General features: G+C 45.4%; 1 protein-coding gene and 1 pseudogene across 6 annotated transcripts in view; one reads left to right on the forward strand and one right to left on the reverse strand.

Annotated features, from left to right (window-relative positions):
- LOC129704093 (VPS10 domain-containing receptor SorCS1-like) overlaps window positions 1-27,200 on the reverse strand; it is a 678,236-nt gene that overhangs the window by 367,019 nt on the left and 284,017 nt on the right. The window lies entirely within an intron of this gene.
- Window positions 3,492-3,604, forward strand: LOC129704401 (U2 spliceosomal RNA; annotated as a pseudogene).

The following is a 27,200-nucleotide window of genomic DNA, read 5'->3' on the forward strand; positions in this document are numbered from 1 at the left end:
AGAGAGAAAGGTGATTGAATGATGGGGTAGACTTGATGGGCCGAATGGCTTAATTCTGCTCCTGGAACTTATGGAATAATTAGCACGATTTGTGCAATAGACACTATATAAGCTGGCCAGAGAACTGTAAGCCTGCGGCAGGTCTGGCAGTATCAGTGGGAGATGGTGGATTGGCGACACTTTGTGTCAGAACCCTTCTTCAGAATCAACTAACTGTACACTTTCTTCATATCTCAAAACCATAAGCCTTCTCTATTTTGTCCTATTCATTCACACAGTAACAATGCAGGAACATTTTTCTTGCTGAAGGTACCGAGTCTTTGGAATTCTCTACCCAGGTGGAGGATTTCTGGATGACCCTTCGTCCGACGACAGAGGAAACGCCCGCCGTGGACCGTGGACTAGCTCGGCCATCCAGCGCCATCAACGTTTATTCCTCTAAATTCAAGTAACCCCTGCATTCCCTCTCTCCCTCCTTCCCCACACTAATCATCCTACTAGTTCCACTGTTCACATCATTGCAGCCTTTCCTTATCACCTCTTCTCCAGTCAACAAAGGTCCGTTATGGGTTGTACACTTTCTTGGTCATTTGTTGGTGGCTGTGATTTGTTCTGGTCTTCCTTTCATATCAGGGAAGATTTGTAACATTGGCAGGAGCCAAGCGGCAGAAAGGATGAAACACAACTAAAGAGACAATTGGCATTCTGTCTGCAGAACACCTCAGAGAGAATGGTCACTGGGCCTTTGATGTTCGTGCAGGAGGTAGAGCAGTACCGTCCACTCCAATCCCACAACCTTTGCTTTGCTCTTCAGAGCCTGTTAATATTTATCTTTATCTTTATCGAATTCCCTCTCAAACATTGCAACCGATTCAGAATAAACTACAAGAATGAAGCTGATGGTATTTATCTAATCGTTAATGCCCGAGATCATTAATTGTTAATCGGACTCAAAAATATGTTCTTGTCAGTTTTTATTATGTACAGTATCTCTTCACCTTTTATAGTTCGTGCCCTTTCCGTTAAAATTCATTCCAATCCATTACCTTGTGATATCCATTTTATCTCGTGCGGCTTTATACAAGAGAAGAACAGTTTGGCTAACACTTCAGATCAGAATTCAGGGAAAACTGAGCCATTGAAGATACATCTTTCAGGGAAGGTATGAAGCAGAGGGCTTTATCTAACATAAACACCTCCTTGACACTATATTGAAGGGGAAGAGCCAAGTTATCCCTATTTCAATACCATCAACATCACGAGAACAGGATCTCTCCTCATTATCACACTGCTTTAATGGGAGCTTATTGCTCCACGCACTGCTCATTATGTTTCCTGCACCACATCCTCTTTCTTTAGTTTAATTGATTTTAGAGATACAATAGAAACAGGCCCTTCAGCCCATCGAGCCCGTGCCGACCATCAATCACACGTACACCAGTTCCATCCTACACTCTAGGGAAAATTTACAGAAGCCAATTAACCTACAAACCTGCATGCCTTTGGATGTGGGGAGAGCACACAAAGGCGTATAGGTTTGTAGGTTAATTATCTTTGATAAAATTATAAATTACCCCTGGTGTGTAGGATAGTGCAAGTGTATGGGATGATTGCTGGTCGGCGTGGACTCGGTGGATCGAAGGTTCTGTTTCCACACTGTATTTCTGAAACTAAGTTAAAACTAAATGTGCCATAAAGGACAGACAGAGGAAGAGTCAGGGAACAGTGGTCATTAATATTACACTTGTTCTTTCTGGTTTATTAGTTCTAATTACATGGATCATAATAAATTATTTTATATTTAGGTAACAAACTAAGTTATTCTTTTACATCATAAGGATGACTCTGAAAGCTCAATTGGCTTAATGTACCAATTTAAAATAAGTTTGGCTGCTGCCAGAAAGGTAATCCAATCATTGACCCAGGTCCAACTTTATTTTGCTTAATATCCTGAGCTGGATATGGGATGGATGAGATTGGGACCATGGATGTCAATGTCAGCAAGACAATGGAGTTAGTGATCGACTTCAGGAAGCGAAGGGGTACACACGCACATCCCAGTGTACATTGACTGTGCCTAAATAGAGATGGTTGAAAACTTCATATTCCTATCACCAGCAACATCTGGTACAGAACATTTGCATTTTTCAGCTTGAAATTGTGCAATATGGTGCATACTGTAGCTAGTCTTTTAACTTACACTTGAATGCAATATATATGCTTTAAATTGGATTGGAGCATTTTTGAGAGGGGGGAGGCTGTGCGATCACTGATCACTGGCCTTGGGGGCACCCGGTGAGGGAGTGGAGCAACTGAGTGGGGAGAGGGTGTGGAAGAAGGGTGTCCCCCCTCCCAGGGTAGGAGCTTTTTGAAATTTGATTTATTAAAATTATGTTTTAGTGCACTGTAGAAGTATGATTTTACTTCGGAGTCACGTGAGTGACTTCGTGAAGAAGCCCGCTTCCACGCATGCGTGTCATATCGCTACACGCATTGCAACGAGTCACACAGCGGGGAACGGCGTTCCCCAAGCGGGAGATTTGAAAGTCGGGAACAGCAGGTAAGCGACTCTGCGTTCCTTTTTTCTACTTACTTTTAGGTGGCTGCGGAAAGCCGGCGGGGAGACCCGTGGAGGGCGAGCAGCCAGCAGCAGCAACAGCACGAGTTTCCCTGGGGGGGGAACAACCTGAGCCCGACTTTGCTCCCGCACCGGCAAAATTCACCTCTCGGCCGGGCGGGAAGCAAAGTAAAAAAGGTCCCTATGCCAGTCTCAAACGAGACTGGCTTGGGAGCAGTCGGTAGCAGCCAGCGCAGAGGCTGCGGGACAGACAGCTCGGACCAGCGGTACCGGGGCTCGAAACGCTCAGCGAGTGCAGCGGCACTTATGGAGTCGGAACGGGACGTTCGGGCTGAAAACCTTGTTCACAAGGTAAGGGGCAGGGGATCCATAGGAACAGCCGGGGTTACCGGCTGCGGAACTGCCGCGAAGGACCAGGCCCGTGAACACCGGGGTCGGTCCAAGCGGCTCGAACCCGACACAGGGAACGACGGTCACCGGCGGGAGAAGGAAAGTCGGGAACAGCAGGTAAGAGACCCTGCGTTTTCCTTCAACTTACCTTTCTAGGTGCAGACATGGACCAGGTCCATGTAAGGTGCAGAAGGCCGGCGGGAGAACCGCGGAGGAGCGGCAGCAGCAGCAGTAGCAGCAGCAGCGGCAGCGGCAGCAGCAGTGGCAGCCGGCAGCTGCAGGAGCACAGACAGCGGCAGCAGCAGTGGCAGCTGGCACTTCGTGAGGGGCTGGCAACGGCAGGAGCAGCATGGGCACATCGGTTCCCGGAGAGGGAAAAACACCTGTGCCCAACTTCGCTCCAGCATGGTGAGAAAGTCATTTCTCGGCAGCAAAGGACTTTGCAGTTGACTGGCTGCAATCTACTACAAGGGACCAGTATGTGAGTACCAGGATCGGTCCCAGCGGGGTTTTAGTTACAATAATCGCTTCTCGGGTTTTTTTTTTGGCTAAGATCAAGTGTAGTATCTGTTCTTATCAGTTTAATATCTGATACACCCCTTATCTAGGGACTATATATATTATATAAAAACTATAGTAGCTGTTATCATCAGTTTTAATGTCTTATATGTCCCTTATCTAAGGACCATATAAGTAGGAGTGCCCAGAATTGAGGGCATTAGAGTGGGGTTGACCGGCTGCAACGACCATAAGGGACCAGTACCGTCAGTACGGGGGTGGGTCCCAGGGGTCTTAGATAAAGGAGCAGCCAGGAGTGCTGAGAGCGTTCAAGCCAGGTTAAAGGAATAGATGGAAGCAGCTGTGCCAGTTATCCTCCACACCGGCCATATCCACTTCACGGAAGGAAGGACAAAACTGGAGAAGGAGGACCATGGAACAGCGGGCAGCCAGCAGCAGCCAGCGGCACTTGGATCAACCGTAGTGGGATCAGCTGTGCCCGATGTCAGCCCCGCACCGGCCAGATCCATGTGACCGAGCGGTAGGCTAGACACAAATCAAACAAGGTAGTGGACTCAGAAGGGTCCGACTTTGCATAAAACCGCCGGCAACCAGCGCCCGAGAGGGCTGGAGCGGGAAGAAGCGGTGTATGGAGCCTTGCTCCAATGTGATAAAACCACAGCAGTACCTCTTTGAGGGCTGCACAATGCTTCTACCCCATCAGAGGGGAGCACTGTGGGTCAGTTCTGGGTTGACTTGCAAGAGGGGTCCGCAGAACAAAAGACAAGTGGGCAGTTAAGCCCCACATGGGTACCCCGTGTGGGACCCTAGAGATCTCTAACTCTATAAAAAAGAGTAGGCAGGACCCTGATGGGCCAGAGCCTGGTAATACAGCGTCCCATGATCCTAACACAGCAGGGACGCTGCGGGACATGGTGGCTGATTACTTTAGCCAAGTCAAACATGGGTAGACTTGGATCCAGGATGGCAATAGTATTACTATATGTCTGGCCACATACGCCAACAAGAAAAATTTACAAACACTGGCCAGACATCTGCCACCTGGCAACGGTGAGGCATTACAGGTGCCCAGTGTAATCCAATGCATTTGGCAGCATATGGACGAACCAGGACCTCAAGATCCAGAGAACCTTCAAGGGATTGACGGAAGGCATCATAGCATACACCAGCACCCTGGACTAAACGTAGGTAACCAAAGACCATCAAGACGCACTAGATCTGTTTAATAATATGCAATATGACCTGAACTACACGTGGAAGGCGGCCATTCAGCCAGCACTAGGACCCCAAAAATGCTACCATTTGCAAATAAAGAACCGTGTGTGGACTAAGCTAAGACACTGGGGCTCATCAAGGCCAGCGCTAGGGCCTATTTTGGAGCATGATACCAGCCACAGGCAAGGCCATACAAAATGTGGCTCATACCAGTAGCAGTGTCAGAAATCAATATAACTTGCAGGATCCGTTTTAGGGTATGGCCAGGGCGGCCACCCTGGAAGATGCGGAAGCCTCAACCTCCCACACAACCCCGAACAAGAAATATTAAACCAGAACCTTATTTTCAAAAAAAAAAAAACAAAAAAAAAAACAAAAAAAAACAAGGAAATAACAAACCACCGGTAACCATGGAGGTAGGTGGGTGGGGTTTCTTCTGTTAAATAGGGACCTACGAGGGTAGGGGAGGTTGCAACACTATAGTTATGTATGGTATATAATCACTACAGATTCATATAATCTCAGCAGTATTCAGGGTTATCTGATAGGGTTTTTCTCATCCCATTAACCACAGTACATCATACACCAGAAGGGCAATTTGTCCTTACATAAACCAAACAATCTAAAACCCACATGGTGCTACAAGAATTGTACACAAAAGATGGGATTGAACATATTTATTAAAAATAAGATAGAGTAGGGTTGCAGGATTATCATTGATTTTAACCCTAAACACATTTGTTCTAGATATTCATTTTAGGATGGATGCTCTTATTATTCATAAAGACTTGGTGTCAGTTGCGGGTTTCTATATGGCAGGCATTGACTCAATAGAGGAACTTTGGCAATATAGAGCTTACAAAAGGGGCAATCATTAGCCCCAATATTATGTACTAAAATTCGTAAACCAGCTTGGCATTGTTATGTAAATAAGCCATAGGGTGAGGTTTCCCCCGTTCGGACCCATCATTGGGGTATTAGGGAAAATTCAACCACACTCGGCATCTGGAATTTTCAGAGTACCCGACTGACTTTCTCAATCATGGTATTTCAGTCTTACAGGGGATGGTGTTAGAACCATGTTCCCTATGAACATTGCCAAAAAATTATTGATTTATCCAGTGACTGGAGGCAGTCATCCATGCCATAACACTTTGGATTTATTGATTTGTAGAGTCTAACAGACCCACTACACTGTCAGACAGGACGATGAATCTCATCTCATCTGCACTAAGACTGTCAACACGGAAGCAGTACCTTGGACACATCAAGAAATGGGGCATATACTGCTTGGACAACAATCTCGACCAAAAGGCCAAGAACATTCTGGCCGTATTGGAATTTTAACAAGCCTCCATTAGGATAATCGATGGAGCTACAGTGCCATCAATAGTGCCCCAAGTGCACTCTCCAATTACCTATCACAAGGATCGGAACGGCACGCGGTGGGAACGCACCCCTGGTAAGCTAACCAGGTACTCCGAAATCTGGGACATGGGTGTCGTTTTCTCAACATGCTGAGGAGCTTGTAGCTCATAACAGCGTTGTCACCTCAGTAACAGACCAGGAAGATGGTTATGCTCATGGTGTTATTTACCGCACAACAAGTCCAGCCATTAAGCAAACTGAGCCTGGACTCCCTGATCATCTCACCGAGAAACTGGTGTTGTCATACAGGATTTAATAAAAGAAAACAGATCGGGTTCCTCGGGTCTAGGGTTTGATTTTATGGTACACCCATATGGCAAACGACTGTGTATAACAAGACACATCTAACAATACATAGCATATACTCAGAACATTCGAGGTCAGAGTATGGAGTGGTTTATCTCTTACAAGAAACTGCATGATAGGGTCACGACTCAAACTATTTCAAGATGGCTAAAATAGGTCCTAAAAATGGCAGGAATAGACACTGATGTTTCAACTCTCATTCCACCAGGACTGCAGCAACATCCGCAGCAATATTATACAGGTACCCACAGACCAAATCCTCAGAATGGCAGGAGGGTCATTTTAAAAAAGGGTTTTTCCACAGGTTGTATAATAAACCAGTTAATTTGGAGCCATCATTGTATTAAGAAAACATTTTAGGTTCAACAAAATATTTTGGCCGATAGGTTACAGGGTTATGATTCTCAAATTTTAAAAAATGTTATATATTTTTTTCGTTATACCACACAACTCTTTGTATAATTGTGTTTTAAAACTACTAATGATGCTCTCTCCCAATACCCAAGGCAGTTGTGAAGCATGGACTCGTTCCACGGGCATGAGGTCACAGAGCTTTGAAATCTTCACGAAGTCACTCACGTGACTCCGAAGTAAAATAGTAAGATTAAACGAGAACTTACCAGTTTGAAGTTTGATCTGTATTTTATGAGGAGTTACGATGAGGGATTTCGTGCCCTCCGCTCCCACCCTCTTATGATCATATCAAAAACTGGTATCTCTTTGATAATCTTACTATGTTAGATCATTATAGGTTTCTGTGACCTCACACCGCTGCTTTGAAGTATGACACGCATGCGTGGAAGCGGGCTTCTTCACGAAATCCCTCATCGTAACTCCTCATAAAATACAGATCAAACTTCAAACTGGTAAGTTCTCGTTTAATCTTACTATTTCAATGTTTTTTGTATGAAGTATTTTTAAGAGGTAACTTTTTAAGGGATAACTTTATCCACACAAAGGGTGATGGAACAAGCTGCCAGAGGAGGTAGTTGAGGCAGGGACCATCCCAACATTTAAGAAAAAGTTAGAGGTATGGACCATAAGCAGGTGGCATAGCTGGGACATGTTGGCAGGTGTGGGCAAGTTGTGCCGAAGGGCCTGTTTTCACATGTATGACTACATTATGCCTCCAGCATGCATGAATGCTTCAAAATCAAGTGATCAAGTTTTATTGCCATATACTCAAGCATAGAAACATAGAAAATAGATGCAGGAGTAGGCCATCGGCCCTTCGAGCCAGCACTGCCATTCAATATGATCATGGCTATTCATCTAAAATCAGTACCTCTTTCCTGTTATTTCCCCATATCCCTTGATGTCATTAGCCCCAAGAACTAAATGTAACTCTCTCTTGAAAACATCCAGTGAATTGGCCTGCACTGCCTTCTGTGGCAGAGAATACCACAGATTCACAACTCTCTACGTGAAGAAAGTTTGTCCTCATCTCAGTCCTAACTGCCCCCCCCCCCCCCCTTTATTCTTAAACTGTGACCCATGGTTCTGAACGCCCCCAACATCGGGAACATTTTTCCTGCAGTTACAGTAAGTGAAAATCTGGCAGGCAAGCAGGATGCTTTCTCCAACCACCCCCATTTGAAGTCCACTATCTTCCACCGTTTCTACCCAGTGCTTGGTACTTACTTCCAGCAGCCACTGGTTGTCCTCCACGATGCACCGAGCCGCAGCCTGATCCATGCCGGTCACCTGGGCGCCTCCGTCGGCCCGGGATTCCCGCACTGGAGCTGCTCGATGGCCGGAGCTGTAGCGGGCGACTCGTCAGCCCCGACAAACATTTGCCAGTCCCGGCTCCCCGCCTCTGTTCCCGCCGCTGGTTCTGCTCCCATCCCTCCCTCAGCCCCGGCTCTCCAACACCCGCGGACCATGCAGTTTATCCGAGTTTTGAAATTTTCGTTGATCACAGAATTTCTCACCACAGAGCGTGAGAAATTTCTGATCAGCGTGAGGGCGTGAGAGTTTGCTTGAGGGCGTGAGTCTCACGCTCAAAGCGTGAGAGATGGCAGCCCTGCACTTGCCTGCGTTTGGCCCATTTCCTTCTAAGCCTGTCCTATCCATGTACCCATCTAAATGTTTCCTAAACGTTGCAATAGTACCTGCCTCAACTACCTCCTCCGGCAGCTCGTTCCTTATACCTCCCACCCTCAGTGTAAAAAATGTCACCTCTCAGTTTTCCAGTTAAATCTCTCCCCCTCATCTTAAATCTATGTCCTTTGGCTCTCGATCACCCTACACTGGGCAAAAGATTTTGTGCATTTACCTGATCTATTCCAATTAGGTGAGCTTCACGATCGCAGAGCTCCAACAAGTAGTTGAACTTCCACAGCGGCTGATGTTTGGCTCAAATCAATGACCACCCTCCAGCCCAGTGGAGTTTTGGACAACACAATTTGGACAGGAGTGTGTCCAGTTGTGGGAGAGTCAAGGTCTAGAGTGCACAGCCGCAGAATAAAGGACGCACCGTTTAGAAGTGGAGATGTGGAGGAATTGAGGAGAACGTGGGGAGAATAAAACAAAGGTGGGATTAATGTAAGACATGAGAAATATCAACGTGAACGGGCAGCCACAGTGGCACAGCGGTAGAGTTGCGGCCTTACAGTGCTTAGATAGATTAGATTACATTAGATTAGATTCCTTTAGTTGTCATTCAGACCTTTCGGTCTGAACGGAATTTTGTTGCCCGCAGCCATACATATAATAATAAATAACAAAACACCCAATAAACACAAATTAACATCCACCACAGTGAGTTCACCAGGCATCTCCTCACTGTGATGGAGGCAAAAGTCTTAAAGTCTCTGTCTCTTCCCTCCTTGTTCTCCCTCTGCGCTGAGGCGATCCAGGCCTCCGATGTTGTTACCCCACCGGGCGATGGTAAGTCAGTCCCACGGCTCAACCGAGCTCCGCGAAGAGGCCGGTTCAAGCTCCGCGGCCCGGGGTAGTCGAAGCTGTCGAAGATGCCGCCCTCCAGTCCAGCGGACGCAGCTGTTGCCGCGAGAGCTCCGTAAAAACAGGTCACCCACCTGTGACCTGCGAGCTCCCGACGATGTCGTCCACTGGCCCGCGGCCGAGCCCGGATTCAGGTCTCCGCCGCCAGAACGCCACCTCAGACACCGGAACGCCGCCATAGCCCCGAGTCGGGCCGCAGCACCAGGGACCCTAGTTCAATCCCGACCACGGGTGCTGTCTGTATGGAGTTTGTACTTTCTCCCTTGACCGCGTGGGTTTTCTCTGAGATCTTCGGCTTCCACCCACGCTTCAAAGATGTACAGGTATGCAGGTTAATTGGCTTGGTGAATGTGTAAAATAGTCCATAGTGTGTGTAGGATAGTGTTAATGTGCGGGGATCACTGCTTGGTGCGGACTCAGTGGGCCCTAAGGGCCTGTTTCCACGCCGTATCTCTAAAAGTAAAAGTTAAAAACTGCAGATGCTGGTTTATGGAAAAAAATACACAAAGTGCTGAAGTAACTCAGCAGGTTAGGCAGCATCTTTGGAGAACCTGGATAGATGGCGTTTTGGGTCGGGATTCTTCTACAGAACCGCTGACGTTTCAGGTCAGTTCGGACCGAACTTGGCTCTAAAATATGGCGGCACTGGCATGAGTAACAAAAGGAATTCCACTCTGCAGTTGCACATGTGACAAATGAAGCACCATTGAACCATTGAAGAAGGGTTTCGATCTGAAACATCTATATTCTCCAGCACGTTTGTGAATGTTTTGGGGATTAATCTAACATTGGTGTAAATTAATGGTCGCTGCACACTTGATGGGTCGAAGGCTCTATTTCTGAGCTGCGTTAATTTATGACTATTCCACAAACTGCAGATGGCACTGAAGATGAAATCGAACATCAGCAGTGGTACCCAATCAATGCTGCCTGACCCGTTGAGTTACTCCAACATTTGGTGTCTAACATGCAAGACTCCATTTGCATGTCACAGTGATTCATAGAGTCCACATTGCCCACATTGATCGACATGTCCCATATACATTATTCTGACTTGCTTGCATTTTGGACCAATATCCCTCTAAAATTATCCTAACCATATTCCTGTGTAAATTTGTCTTAAACGTTGTGATAGTCCCTGCCTCAACTACCTCCTCTGACACCTCATTCCATACACCTGCCTTGGCTTCCTATTAAATCTTTCCCCCTTCACATTAAAACAATGCCCTCTGGTTCTCATTTCCCCCACTCTGGGCAAGAGACTCTTGTGACGAGGGAGAAGTTGTTCTGAGGATCTGTAGTCTCAGTTGACATCCTTTCCACGTTTGATATTCCTGCAGGCAGCTCACTTGTATATCGAGCAGGCAGTATTCGCACATTGCAAGAATATATTTACAGATCACTGCTCACACAAGAGTTTAATAACCCAAGCCACTGCATTTCCGTCATGTGGATAGACAGGTGGTAATAAAGTCCTGTCGTCGCTGTTGGGGAAATGAAACACTAATAGTGGCAACAAAATAATGCTGCTGATAACGTGGGTGAGTCATGCAAATTATTTCATTCAAAAGTACAACATTCTGGAGCTCAGGTTATTGAGTTATTTTATATTTGTGGATAACCAATGCAGGGATCTTCAAGACCACAGCAGCTTTGGGCACCGTTTCTGAGGAAGGATGTGCTGGCTTTGGAGAAGGTCCAGAGGAAGTTTACAAGAATGACCCCAAGAATGTTTGGGTTAACATATGATGAGCGTTTGACAGCACTGGGGCCTGTACCTGCTGGAATTTAGAAGAATGAGGGGGGACCTCATTGAAACTTATCGGAAAGTGAAAGGCCTGGATAGGGTGGACGTGGAGAGGATGTTTTGACTAGAGACCATAGCCTCAGAGTAAAAGGATGTACCTTTAGAAAGGAGATGAGGAGGAATTTCTTGAGCATGGGCTTGTAGGTTAATTGGCCTCTGCAAATTGTCTCCAGTGTATAAAGTGGGATGGCATAGAACTAGTGTGTAAGGGTGATTGATGGTCTGTGTGGACTCGATGGGCCAAAGGACCAGTTTTCATGCTGTATCTCTAAACTATACTGAATTGCGAATGAAGACATTTCTATGTCCCTTGGGTTTAAATGACCTGCCCTTTATTGCATCCCAACTTTCAAGGCTCTCCCACAATAAAATCATCCTAACATCCACCCTGTAGGGCTCCTTAGAATTTCTGAGCAAACCACAATGTGCTGGAGAAATTCAGTGGGTGAGGCAACATCTATGGAGAACATTTTGGGTTGAGATCCATCTTCACACGCTTTTAGTTTGTTGATATGGCATTGAAATGGACCCCATCGGCCCACCGAGACCACACGGCTGAAAGGTCTAATCCAGCTCCTATGTCTCATGGATTATAGCTCGGACTAGTCCTATTATCTCACTTTCTCATCCACACACTACACTTCAGGGGAAAATTTACACAGGCAATTAACCTATAAACCGCACGTTTTTGGGATATGGAAGGAAACCGAAGCGTAGGGAGAACGTGCAAACTCCAGACAGACAGCACCCAAGGTCAGCATCAAAAACGGGCTTTCTGGTGCCAGAGTGGATGTGTCACTAGTGGGAGAGTCTAGGACCAGAGGTCATAGCCTCAGAATTAAAGGATGTTCTTTTGGGAAGGAGATGAGGAGAAATTGTTTTAGTCACAGGGTGGTGAATCTGTGGAAGTCTTTACCATAGAATGCTGTTGAAGCCAAGTCAGTGGATATTTTTAAAGCAGATAAATATAGATTCTTGATTAGTACAGGTGTCAGAGGTTATGGGGAAAAGGCAGGAGATGGGGTTAGGAGGAAGATATAGATCAGCCATGATTGAATGGCGGAGTAGACTTGATGGGCCAAATGGCCTAATTCTACTCCTACTCCTTAGGACCTAATGAGGCAGCAGCTCTACCACTTTGCCACCCTTCTGCATTTCCTTGTATCTCCCTTAAAATTTTACTGTATATCTTTCAACAAGGTCACCCCTCATTCTTCTAAACTCTAAGGAATAACAGTACAACCATTTTTTTTCTTCTTGGTGGGATGACTATCATCCCAGGAACGAGCCTTGGGTATCTCCATCATAATGCTGCCATTGTTACTGTACCTTTTTGTTTGGTAAGGGGACCACTGTGTGCAGTATTCAAGGGGACGTCTCACCAGAAATTGTTGCAACTCTACCTCACTATTTTTAAACTCCATTTCCTTTGCGATAAAGGTCACAGATTTATCCACTGTGGTCATCAGACATCTTTGGCCATTGACTCCGTAACTACTATCATGCACCTATTTCATTCAGCCCACATTGCCACCAAACATCCCTCGAGATTGTACCCAGCTGGGCACTGAGGACAGCTTATAATTATACCAACCTGCACTTCTTTAGGGTGTCATAGTTTTATATAGCATAGAAACAGGTCCTTTGGCACAATTTGTCCATGCTGACCAAGATGCCCCATCTAAGTAGTCTAATCTATCATTATTTGGCCCATATTCCTCTAAGCCTTTCCCACCCATGTACAGTGCATTCCAAAAGTATTCAGACCCCTTCATATTTTTCCACATTTTGTTACATTATAGCCTTATTTTAAAATGGATTATATTCATTTTTTTATCATCAATCCACATACAATACCCCAGAATGAAGAAGCGAAAACGGGTGTTTAGAAATTTTTGAAAAGTAATTAAAAATAACTAACTAAAATATTACATTTACATAAGTATTCAGACCCTTTGCTAAGACTCAAAATAGAGCTGAGGTTCATCCTGTTTCCATTGATGATCCTTCAGATGTTTCTACAACTTGATTGGAGTCCACCAGCGGTAAATTAAATTAATTGGACATGATTTGGAAAGGCTCACACCTGTCTATATAAGGTCCCGCAGTTGACAGTGCATGTCAGGGCAAAAACCAAGTCATGAAGATGAAGGAATTGGCCGTAGACCTCCGAGACAGGATTGTGACGAGACACAGGTCTAGGGAGGAGTATAAAACAATTTCTGCAGCATTGCAGGTCCCGAGGAGCACAGTGGCCTCCGTCATCTTAAATGGAACCACCAGGACTCTTCACAGAGCTGGCCGCCCGGCCAAACTGAGCAATCGGGGGAGAAAGGCCTTGAGAAAGGCCTTAGTCAGGAAGGTGACCAAGAACCCGATGGTCACTCTGACAGAGCCCCAGAGTTCCTCTGTGGAGATGGGAGTACCGTCCAGAAGGACAACTATATCTGCAGCACTCCACCAATCAGGCCATTATGGTAGAGTGGCCATACGGAAGCCACTCCTCAGTAAATGGCACATGACAGCCCGCTTGGAATTTGTCAAAGGCATGAGAAACAAGATTCTCTGGTCTGATTGAACTGTGTCAAACGTCATGTCTGGAGGATACCAGGCACCGCTCATCACCTGGCCAATACCATACCTACGGTGAAGCATGGTGGTGGCAGAATCATACTGTGGGGATGTTTTTCAGTGGCAGGAACTGGGAGACTAGTCAAGATCGAGGAAAAGATAAACAGAGCAAAGTACAGAGAGATCCGTGATGAAAACATGCTGCAGAGCGTTCTGGACCCCAGACTGGGGCGGAGGTTCACCTTCCAACAGGACAATGACCCTAAGCACACAGCCAAGACAATGCAGGAGTGGCTTTGTGACAAGTCTGTGAATGTCCTTGAGTGGCCCAGCCAGAGCCTGGACTTGAACCCAATCAAACATCTCTGGAGGGACCTGAAAATAGCTGTGCATCGACGCTACCATCCAACCTGAGAGCTTTTGAGGACCTGCAGAGAAGAATGGGAGAAATTACCCAAATTCAGGTGTGCCAAGCTTGTAGCGTCATACCCAAGAAGACTTGAGGCTGTAATTGCTGCCAAAGGTGCCTCAACAAAGTACTGAGTAAAGGGTTTGAAATTGTAAATGTGATATTTCAGTTATTTATATTTAATTACTTTGCAAAAATTTCTAAACACCTGTTTTCGCTTTTTTTATTATGGGGTATTGTGTGTAGATTGATGATTAAAAAAATGAATTTAATCAATTTTTGAATACGGCAGTCACATAACGAAATGTGGAAAAATGAAGGGATCTGACTACTTTCTGAATGCACTGTACACGTCATTTAAATGTTACAGTCCCTGGCTCAACTACTTCCTCTGGCAGCTCGTTCCATACATCCACCAGTCTCTGAGTGAAAATGTTGCCCCTCAGGTTCTTATTAAATAGGGTGTAGGAGGAAAACTGGAGTATTCCCATGCAGTCACTGGGAGAATGTGCAAACTCCACACAGACGGCACGTGTGGTTGGGACTTTTCATCCCATTCACTCTCTGGGTCAAGAGGTTTTCTCCTGATGTCTTTGCTGGATTTATTAGTGAACGTCAAACATGGCTCCCAATGTTAGACATTACCAAACAAAAGATTCCCACATGAAGATGCATTTCACAAATAATCCAACCACTGCCTGCAAAAATGGAGAAGAACAATAGAGCATACCATGACCTCTCCTCGCTGTGACTTAGCTAAGATATGCATGGTTTCATCCGATGAAAGAATATTATAAATCACTGAGTTACATTAAGTATATTAAATCTTGAACCATGCTACTAAGAATGGATAAAGAATCCATTTTTATTATTGTAGGAAGAGAACAAAAGCTAAGAAGCAATTATAGATTTGGCTGAATGTGTGAAAAGATAGGTGGTTAGTATGCATTGTACAGCTGCTTACAAAACTCGATACTCTTCCCTTTTAAGGTTAGACACTTTAACCAGCCTCTTCAGGGCTAATTGTAGAGACTTAACCCGAACAGTCATGATCATCAACCTGCTTTAAAAATGAATTATCACTCCCTAATTTTGTTCCCCAACTATTTCTTGTTTAGATCAATAAGTGCTCGTGCAATTAAAGGAACAAGTTGAGAGCAATTATTGAGCTTGTCATCAGAAAGAAACTGAATTAACACTCCTTCACAAATATCCTCTCAACATAATTGAACTTTTATGTAGTTTCAACCTCTTAATAACGTGCAATAGGACTGGTCATGCTGCATCTGTTTAGAGAGAGACAGAGACAGAGACAGGTGTGAAAACAGGCCCTTCGGCCCACCGAGCAGACCAGCGATCACCCTGTACACCAGCACTATCCTATAATCTAGGGACAATTTACAATTCATGGAAGGCGATTAACCTACAAACCTGGGCGTCTTTGGTGTGTTGGAGGAAACTGGAGCACCCAGAGTAAACCCACGCAGTCACAGAGAGAACGCACAAACTCCATACAGACAACACCTGTACTCGGGATCGAACCCGGGTCTCTGGTGCTGTAAGGCAGCAACTCTACCTCTGCACCACTGTGCCGCCCCACGATTGAATTCCACAAGGCATTTTCATTCAGTTGTGAAACTATTTTATTTGTCTATGATTTGCGAATAAATCTGCCAAAGAACGTACTCAATCTCGCATGACGACCTGGATTAAATTGCATGCAATGTTTTATTTTTCTTTTGCAAGTGAGTAGTGAGGGTTATTTGCTTATTACAGCACACTGTGAGGCCATTCAAGCCATCAGGTCCATGCTGTTTTCTGGCAGAGGAACCACATTGCTTTAATTCCCACTCAAAGTATCCTGTAAACTCACAATGGATTCTCTTTCTCCAATTCCCCTCAACTCCCCTTTGATTCTTTCTCCATTTAACAACACACTAAAGACAACCTACAGTGACCAATTGAACTACCGACCGACCCTAGGGGTGTGGGAGGAAACTGATGACGGAGAAAACCCATGGAGTAACAAAGAGGACATGCAAACACAACTGATGGTCAGGATTCAACCTGGGTCACTGGAACTGGACAGCATGGTTGGAACTTAAATGAAATCATTCCAGGAAATTGTAAGAATGCATTTGGTCTGGAAAATTTGGAGATGTGCCATCTCAAAGAAACATTCACAAACATTTTCCTTTCATTATTACTTAAAAAATCCATAACATTTTCTTTTAGTATGCATTATGGATTTGTTAAACCTTACAGGAGAAATGATAATAAATGACTACAAATTGAAGGAGTGTGCACACAGTTGAGATGTAACAGTAGCATTGTCTTCTCTGGGGAATTCCAACAAAGTGCTGGTTCCAGAATCCTACTGCAGCACATCTTTTGATTATTTAGAGTCATAGTCATACAGTGTGGAAACAGGCCATTCGGCCCAACTTGCCCACATCAGCTAACATGTCCCATCTACACTAATCCCACCTTTTGCCCATATCCCACTAAACCTGTCCTATCCTCCATGTACCTATCTAAATGATTTATAAACATTGCAATAGTCCCTGCCTCAACTCCTCCGGCAGCTCGTTCCATAAACCCCCACCCTCTATGGCCAGGTTTAGAGGGGTATGGGCCAAATTCAAACAAAGGGACTATTGTAGATGGGACATGTTGGTCGGTGTGGGCAAATTAGGCCGAAGGGACTGTTTCCACACTATATGACTACGACTCTCTATCTATGACTCTATGACAACCTAGTACACCACTTATTTAGTAGCTGAGTGCTGCATGCTGTCAACGCTATAAATTATTTTTCCAGCACTGGCTAAGCTCAGTATTTCTTCCAAGATCTCCTTCATCTAATCCCCTGAGTACATGCATCTCCTACATGTCAGGATTCTATGTTATGCTACTAATCCCTATGTACTTTTGTTTTGTTTAGTTTATTGTCACATACCGAGGTAAAGTAAAAAGCTTTTGTTGCGTGCTAACCAGTCAGCAAAAAGACAATACATGATTACTATTGAGCCATCCACAGTGTACAGATACATGATAAAGGGAATAATGTTCAATGCAAGATAAAGTCCAGTGGAGCCTGATTAAAGATAATCTGAGGGTCTCCAGTGAGGTAGATAGTATCATAGGATCTCTGTCCCGTTGGTGATAGGATCATTCAGTTGCCTGATAACAGCTGGGAAGAAACTATCCCTGAATCTGTAAGTATGTGTACCTCTAGCCTGATGGGAGAGGGGAGAAGACGGAGTGGCCAGGGTGCGACTGGTCCTTGATTATGCTGGTGGCCTTGCAGAGGCAGCGTGGTGTAGATGGAGTGAATGGAAGGGAGGTTGGTTTGTACGATGGTCTGGCTGCGTCCACAATTCTCTGTAATTACTTGCTTGGATGGAGCAGTTCCCCAAAGAAGGTTGCACCTCCCTAACAAAAAAAATTATTTGCATTCTTCAAGCGCAGGCTCGGCGATCGTTTCGCTGAACGCCTCTGCTCAGTCCGCCTTAACCTACCTGATCTCCCGGTTGCTCAGCACTTTGACTCCCCCTCCAATTCCCAATCTGACCTTTCATTCCTGGGCCTCCTCCATTGTTAGAGTGAGGCCCAGCGCAAATTGGAGGAACAGCACCTCATATTTCGCTTGGGTAGCTTACACCCCAGCAGTATGAACATTGACTTCTCTAACTTCAAATAGCCCTTGCTTTCCCTCTCTCTCCATCCCCTCCCCCTCCCTAGTCCTCCCACCAGTCTTACTGTCTCCGACGACATTCTATCTCTGTCACACCCACTCGCCTGACATCAGTCTGAAGAAGGGTCTCGACCTGAAACGTCACCCATTCCTTCTCTCCAGAGATGCTGCCTGTCCCGCTGAGTTACTCCAGCATTTTGTGTCTACCAAGAATTTAACTGAGCTTGTTTAATCAAAATATAGATGCGTAATATTAGGTAGTTACTGTCACACATTATCAAAGGTGTTTTAACCATTTAACACAGGTCCAACAGTCAATTGGTAATTTGTTTTTGAAGGTGGTAGAGGTGTGTCATCAGTGAGTTCACAACCTAACAGCAGAACCGAGACATGAGACATGCTACCACTTCTGTCTTTTATTTACTTTTCCGATCATAGGAAAAATTAAAACCGTGAATGCAGGTCACCAAAAATGAAAGTGACGGAAGTACTTTAAGGGGGAGAGGGGAAAAGTACAAAGGGGCCAAGCTTCTTTTAAACAAAGGGAGGTGGGTGCCTGGGACATGCTGCCAGGGGTGGCAGTGGAGGCAGATATGATGGTGGCATTAAAGAGGCTTTTACATAGGCATGTATATCATGCAGAGAATGGAAGGATAAGGATCATGTGCAGGCAGAGGAGAATGGCATCACATTCGGCCCAGGCATTAGTTTATGTTTGGGTGCAGGTTTAGGTTTATTATTGTCACGCGTACTGGGGCACAGTGAAAAGCTTTGTTTTGCGTGCTGGTCAATCATATCAGAGATCATAATCAGGCGTTGTCTTTCCACTGGCAGGTTAGCACGCAACAAAAACTTTTCACCGTGTCTTGGTACAGGCGACAATAAACTAACCTGAGGATACTACCAAAAATAAATACAATCCAGTCAAACTAAAGTACCACAGCTAGAATAAAGGGGAAGATACAGAGTGTAGAAAATAGTTCTCAGCATTGAAGAAGAGCATCAGTGCCAAACACAAAGTCACAATGTCCGCAATGGAGTAGAGGTGAATCGGACAGTACCCGAGCTTATGGAAGGACCGGTCAGAACAGAGGGGGAGACAACAGGGTGGAACATTGTGGACTGAAGGGACTGTTTCTGTGCTGTACTGGTCAATGTTACCATTCAATGTACCGTTCATCTGTAAGAATGGGTCAGCGACCAGCGAGCCTCGTACACTAGCACTATCCTACACACTAAGGACAATTTACAATTTTACCAACATCAATTAACCTACAAACCTGCATGTATTTGGAGTGTGGGAGCTTCTGGATACGCGGTCACACAGGGAGAATATACAAACTCCGTACAGACAACACCCGAGTCATCCCTCGCAGTCTCCCTGCAGTGAAACACAACTGTTGGACTTGCAGCTCCAACAGATTACAGCAGAGGGTGATTGAAAATAGCTGCTTCACTGGTGTGACCTGTTAATAGCAAGCCTGTCCAATTGAGTTCATGCCTCAATAGTTGCCTTTGAAGTGCAGATATGTTACACATTTTTTCCATAAACCCTTTATCTTGCTGTTCAGTTTGTAATGAGAAGAGAATTCATGTTTAGCCCAATGACTTGTTATACCATGTCGCAGACAGATACAGCTATTACCACTAAATTTTGTGTGGATGGCTGAGAATTAGATTTCTTTGTTTTATTAACCACAAAGGAACATGGAACATATTTTACGATAATAAAATGTTTAGGGATGGTGATCTTTGGAGCGCTTTATTTTAATTACAACGCATCTTGAAGTACTTTCTGCATACTGTTAAAATATGCCCCTGTGTGGAGCATTGATACTAAATCATATGTGGCACTGCTGGCAGAGCCGCTGCCTCATAGCACCATTGACCCTGGGTCAAATCTGACCTTGGGTGCTGTCTGCGTGGAGTTTGCACACTCTTCTCGTGACCGCGTGGGTTTCATCCGGGTCCTTCGGATTCCACCCACATGTGTGGGTTTGTAGGTTTGCCCCTAGTGTGTAGTGAGTGGATGGAAAAATAGAACAAGTGTGTAGGATGGGTCTGCAGATGCTGGTTTACACCAAAGATAGACACAAAAATGCTGGAGTAACTGATTGGGTCAGGCACCAACTCTGGAGAAAAGTGACGTTTTTGGTCAAGACCCTTCTTCAGACTGATGAATAGGGGAGAGGGAAACTAGAGGTATGAAAAGGTACAGAAATCAGAGCCTACACCATTGACCAAGGAGCCCACAATGGTCCATTGTTGGCTGCAGAGGAGGTGATAACAAAGGGATAAGAAGAATGAAACTAGCAGGACGACTAAGGTGGAGGAGGGATGGAGAAGGAAGGATTCCAAGGGTAACTTGAAATTAGGGAAATTAATATTCATATCACTGGGGTGTAAGCTGCCCAAGCGAAATATGAGTTGCTGTTCCTCCAATTTGTGCTGGGCCTCACTCTGACAGTGGAGGAGGCCCAGGACTGAAAAGTCAGTATGGAAATGGGAGGGGGAGTTAAAGTGCTTGGCAACGGGAGATTGCGAAGACCAAGGTGGACTGAGCGAAGGTGTTTAGTGAAACAATTGCCCAGTCTGCACATTGTCTCGCGATATATAGGAGTCCACACCTGGAACAGCGGATACAGAAGACAAGGTTGGAGGAGGTGCAAGTGCCTCACCTGAAAGGATTGTTGGGATCCCTAGTTGCAGGCGAGGGAGGAGGTATAGGGACAGGTGTTGCATCTCCTGTAGTTGAACCTGGTGAGGGTGTGGTTTGGCTGGGAAGGGATGAGTTAACCAGGGAGTTGTGGAGAGAATGGCCTCTGCAGAAAGTGGAAAGGGGTGGAGATGGGAAGACGTGACTAGTGGTGGATGATGTACTGTATGCGATGGCAGATGGGGTGAAAGGTGAAGGCTAGGGGGACACAGTCTCTTTTGCAAACGGGGGGAGGGGAGCAAGAGTGGAGATGTGGGATACCAAGGAGATACATGTGAGGGCAATCTATGATAGAAGATGGAAGCCCCCGTTTCATAAAGAATGACCTGGTGTGGAATACCTCATCTTTGGCACAGATGCGGCGGAGGCAAAGGAATTGAGAGTAGGGGATTGAGTATTTGCTGACTCCCACACCTATCTAGAGTATACTTCTTCCCATCCTGGCTTCTGTGAAGTCTCTTTGGAATGTGGGAGATAACTGCAGCACCCGGAGGAAACCCACTTGGTCACAGGGAGAATGTGCAAACTCCATAGAGATTTCCTCTGGTCTGAAGAAGGGTCCCAATCTGAAACATCACCTATCCATTTTATCCAGGGATGTTGCCTGACCCGCTGGGTTACTCCAGCACATTGTGTCTTTCTTTGGTATAAACCGGCATCTGCAATTCCTTGTTATTACTTTTTTTGGGTTTTTTTTTTGTTTTATTTTTAGAAATACAGCGCAGAAACAGACCCTTCAGCCCACTGATTCCGCACCGACCAGCGATCCCTGTGCACTAGCACTATCCTACACACTAGGGACAATTTACAATTTTTACCCAAGCTAAATCAACCGACAGACCTGCACGTCTTTGGAGTGTGGGAGGATATCCGAACACCCGAGGTAAACCCACAGGGTCGCCTCGAGAACATGCAAACTCCATACAAACAGTACCCGTAGTCAGAATTAAACCCGGGTCTCTGGCACTGTAAGGCATCAAACTCTACCGCGGCACTACCATGCTGAACTTACATATCTTTACAGCCTGTAAGCCTTGACTATTCACCCGGTAGGTTGACTACATCAGCTCAGAGCAAGGTAAAAATTCTTTCAGACATGAGCATCCTGTGAACTTTATTACGGCTGAGAGGCATGTTTAATAACCTACGAAAGGATGCATCATTGTAAATTGTGGAGTTGTCCATATCGCTATCTACAAAGCTGATGTGTGTTGTGCCCTGGGTTTTACATTAACCTGACTCTGAAGGTATAATGAAAAATTGTGGTGCAGGAACAACTGGCAATATTTAAGGTTGATGATTTAAAGAAGGAGGTTTAACAATAGAATGCAATGCCTCACCATGGAACGTCAATTTAACAAGGGTGAATGTGTGCTTCCAAATCCCACTGGCACTATTTGGTGTTTTTTTTCATTGTACCGACTAAATTGTCATGTTAGTACTTGGAAGTCACTGTTTCTATGTTAGTCTTTTTTTCTTGAGTCAACGTCTGAATCATTCTGAATGTCAAGCAGCATCTGCGTAATGAGGAAATTAATATTTCAGGTCCGGAACCTCTTATCAGAAAGTTTTAATTTTTTTTGAGAGATGCAAATGGAAACAGGCCCTTCGGCCCACCGAGTCCATGCCCACCGAGACCCTGCTTCTGACTGTGAGTCAGGGGAGAGAGAAACTAGGGGCTTGAAAAGGATCAGAACAAATTAAAAAGGGACTGAGAGCTGATTTGCAGATGACACAAAGCTGGCTGGCAGTGTGAACTGTGAGGAGGATCCTATAAGAATGCAGGGTGACTTGGACAGGTTGGGTGAGTGGGCAGATGCATGGAAGATGCAGTTTAATGTGGATAAATGTGAGATAATTCATTTTGGTGGCAAGAACAGGAAGGCAGATTATTATCTGAATGTGTCAAGTTAGGGAAAGGGGAAGTACAACGAGATCTGAGTATCCATGTACATCAGTCATTGATAGCAAGCATGCAGATACAGCAGGCAGTGATGAAAGCTAATGACATGTTGGCCTTCAAAACAAGAGGAGTTGAGTATAGGAGCAAAGAGGGCCCTGGTGAGACCACACCTGGAGTATTGTATGCAGTTTCGGTCTCCAAATTTGAGGAAGGACATTATTTCTATTGAGGGAGTGCAGCATAGGTTCACGAGGTTAATTCCCGGGATGGCAGGACTGTCATATGTTGATAGAATGGAGCGGCTGGGCTTGTATACACTGGAATTTAGAAGGATGAAAGGATATCTTATTGAAACATATAAGATTATTAAGGGATTGGACACGCTAGAGGCAGAAAACATGTTCCCGATGTTGGGGGAGTCCAGAACCAGGCAGGGGCTACAGTTTAAGAATAAGGGGTGGGCCATTTAGAACGGAGATGAGGAAAAACCTTTTCACCCGGAGAGTTGTGAATCTGTGGAATTCTCTGCCTCAGAAGGCAGTGGATGCCTATTCCCTGGTGCTTTCAAGAGAGAATTAGAAAGAGCTCTTAAAGATAGTGGTGTCAAGGGATATGGGGAGAAGGCAGGAATGGGATACTGATTGTGTATGATCAGCCATGATCACAGTGAATGGTGGTGCTGGCTTGAAGGGTCAAATGGCCTACTCCTGCACCTATTCTCTCTCTAAAGGTTGCATCAATAACCAGGGAAAGGTGGAGCCCACAATGGTCCATTGTTGGCTCATCGTGAGCTCCACCTTTCCAGTCTGAGCCCAGATGAAGAGAATTGACCTGATTCATCACCTTTCCTTTTCATCAGAGACACTGCATTTTATGTCAATCTCCACCACTCACTTACCCAGTTTTATCCTGCCTGCTCCACCCTTTTCCAGCTTTCTCAACATTATTCCAATCAGGCAGAAGAAGGTCATCCCATCCCAAAAGGTCATCTGTCCGTTGCCTGACCTGCTGAGTTCCACCAGCACTATGTGTGGTGCTTGAGATTCCAACATCTGCAGCTACTTGTGTCTCCAGGTACATTCTCTGTTTGTGTTTTGTTGGTTATCTGTTACAAATTAAAAATTTTAATGTACCACAACCTTCACCTCTTCCTCTTCCTCGTCACCCTCATCCTCCCATACAGTAGCTAATACTGGGTTGCACAACGGCGCTGCAGTAGACCGGGTTCGATGCTGTCTGTGTGGAGTTTGTACGTTCTCCCTGTGACCACTGGGTTTTCCTCAGGTGCTCCAGTTTCCTCCCACACTCCAAATCCAAACATGTCTTTGCAACTAGACTTTATCTAACTAGATAGTTAACTCTTCGGTTTAAACCTGCACCTGCAGTTCTTTCTTACACATTTTGTCTCTCCAATGAGAGTTCTGGGAGACATTCTCTTACTGTTTCTGCTCTGTGATTCCTGCTGGTCTCTTGTTCTACGACCATTCGTTGCCGCAGACAGCTGTGGAGTCCAAGCCAATGGATATTTTTAAGGCAGAGCTTGACAGATTCTAGATCTGTAAGTTTGTCAGGGGTTTTGGGGAGAAGGCAAGAGAATGGGGTTGAGACGGAGGGATAGGTCAATCATGATTGCATGGCAGAGTAAACGATGGGCCAAATGGCCTACTTCTGCTACTAGAACTTTAGCACATTCCATGACTGGGAACAACGGATTTTGAACTCCAGGGGAATCAGGAGCTATGGGAATGAAGGAAGAACTTGGTAATTCTCCTGTGTAGTAGCAACATTTTATTTGTAACAAAAATACATTTTCTGTTCAGGCTCTCATGATTTTTCTCGCAGCAGGGTGCTGGAGATTAATATTTAATTCCTAGAGACTCCAGGCAGTCTTGGAAAATTGGGAATGCTAAACTATATTCCCATCAGGGGATTCACTAAACAACTCTGTTCCCCGGCTGTGCCTAATAAATGTAAACGGCAGCTTTAGAAGATAAACACTAATATGTGCTGACTGAAAGATTAATTAGCACAATGTTATCTCCCTCAAGAACACTTAGGCTGATGTTGCTGTTCATCAGAATCCATTGCTGCTTTAAACCGGAGAGTTCATGTTGGCTGTAACCTTTGTGTACAAGTCAGCATAGAATGCAGAACACAGCTTGAGAAAGCAAACAGCTTATTTAACACCAGATGCACACATTCTGCTAGTAATTGCTTCCTTGCATAATACCACCCGGACAGTGCAGGTCACAGTTTAACATTCTTGGCACTGGCTTTGCCCTTAGGGCCTGGTTGTGTTCTTATCTGCATCTTCTTATCTGCATCTTACTGCCGTTAACTAGCATGATTTACATGGAAGGTAGACAAAAAGCTGGAGAAACTCAGCGGGTGAGGCAACATCTATGGAGCGAAGGAATAGGTGAAGTTTCTGGTCGAGACTCTTCTGCTGCTCCTCCAATTTGCGGTGGGACTCACTTTGGCCATAAAGGAGGCCCAGGACAGAAAGGTTGGATTTGGAATGGGAGGGGGAGTTGAAGTGCTGAGCCAACCGGAGATCGTGTTGGTTAATGCGAATTGAGCGGAGGTGTTGGGCGAAGCGATCGCCAAGTCTTGGTCTCATTGATGTAGAACAGTTGACACCTAGAACAGCAGTTGCAATAGATGAGGTTGGAGGAGGTTCCAGTTGGACCTCTGCCTCACCTGGGAAGACTGCTTGGGTCCTTGGATGGAGTCGAGCGGGGAGGTAAAGCAACAAGTGTAGTATTCCTGTGGTTGTAACGGAAAGTACCAGTGGAAGGGGTGGTTTGGGTGGGAAGAGACAAATTGACCAGGGAGTTGCGGAAGGGAGCGGTCTCTGCGGAAAGCCGAAAGGAGAGGAGATGGGAAGATGTGGCCAGTGGTGGGATCCCGTTGGAGGTGGCGAAAATGTCGGAGGATTATCTGTTGTATGTGACGGCTGGTAGGGTGGAAGGTGAGGACAAGGGGGACTCTGTCCTTGTTACGAGTGGGGGGATGGGTAGTGAGAGCAGAGTTACGGGATATGGAGGAGACCCTGGTGGGAGCCTCATCTATAGTCGAAGAAGGGAACCCCCATTCCCTAAAGAATGAGGACATCTCAGATGCCCTGGTTTGGAACACCTCATCCTGGGTGCAGATGCAGATGCAGTTTAGATGGAGGAATTGGGAGTGGGGGATAGAAACATAGAAACATAGAAATTAGGTGCAGGAGTAGGCCATTCGGCCCTTCGAGCCTGCACCGCCATTCAATATGATCATGTCTGATCATCCAACTCAGTATCCCGTACCTGCCTTCTCTCCATACCCCCTGATCCCCTTAGCCACAAGGGCCACATCTAACTCCCTCTTAAATATAGCAAACATGTAGAGTGGGGAGCAGGAGAGAGAAAAGAGGGGAGAGAGAGAGAGAGAGAGAGCAGAAGAGAGAGGGAGAGGGGGCAGAGTAGGAGAGAAGGAAAGGGAACAGTGGGCAGCACAGTGGAGCAGTGATAGAGTTGCTGTCTTACAGCACTAGAAACCTGGGTTCGATCCTGTCAATGTGTGCTAGTCTGTGTAACGTTTCGGGTCGGGTATGAAGAAGGGCAACGACCTGAAACATCACCCACGCTTTTTCTCCAGAGATGCTGCTTGAGCTGCTGAGTTACTCCAGAACTTTGTGTCTATCTGCTCTCGAAACCTTTCCTGTCCAACTTGGACTTTACCTTTCTTTTCTCCTTTCTTCTCTCCCTTTCTGTCCCCTCCGCACTCAACACTTGTGATCCACCGAAAATTAAAATCTTGTGAAGAAGAAGGTTGCAGGCATTTTTAATAATGAAATACTTTAGTCATGATGATTTGCTGCCTAAATAGTCCCGAGAGTCTTACACTCCAATACTTATTAAAACTTCCGGTCACTGCCTCAGACCACGCTGTAGAATAGGCAACTTTTGCACACAGTTGCTGCAAGCATTTTTATCATTCAAAATGTTAATTGTTCACCCATCTGCAGTCATTTAAATGCAGTACAAAGGCTGGCAAATGGATGGAGGCATCAAATGAAGTTAAGCTCAGCATCGGAAAAATGAATTTATATGTCAACTTTTGGGAAGTTTTTGGGTTAAGATAAAAATAGTTTGGGTTGGGGTGGGAAGAAGCAGTGGTAAACAACTTGGGCTAGCACAGTGGTGCAGCGTAGAGTTGCTGCCTTACACTGCTAGAGACCTAGGTTCGATCCTGACAACGGGTGCTGTCTGCATGGGTTTTCTCAGGGTGCTCTGGTTTTCTCTCACATTCCAAAGACCTGCAAATTTGAAGGTTAATTGACCCTCTGTAAATTGCTCCTAGTGTGTAGGGGGCGTAAAAGACAGTCGGATAACATAAAACTAGCGTGAACAGTTGATCGATGGTCAGCGTGGACTCAATGGCCCGAAGAGCCTGTTTCCACATTGAATTTCTAAAATAAACTTGCAGACAAGATTTTGGAAATCTGAAATAAAAACAGAACTAAACTGGAAACGCTCAGCAGGTCAAGTGGCATCTATGGAGAGAAACAGTGTCAATAAATCATTACAACTTGTATTACGGTGCCACTTTTGGCAATGAAGAAGGGTCCCAACGTGAAACGTCACCTATTCATGTTCTCTGAAGATGCTGTCTGGCTCGCTGAGTGATTCCAGCACTTGTCCAATTTTGTTACATTT

This window comes from Leucoraja erinacea, chromosome 15, assembly GCF_028641065.1.
Source record: "Leucoraja erinacea ecotype New England chromosome 15, Leri_hhj_1, whole genome shotgun sequence".
NCBI lineage: Eukaryota > Metazoa > Chordata > Chondrichthyes > Rajiformes > Rajidae > Leucoraja > Leucoraja erinaceus.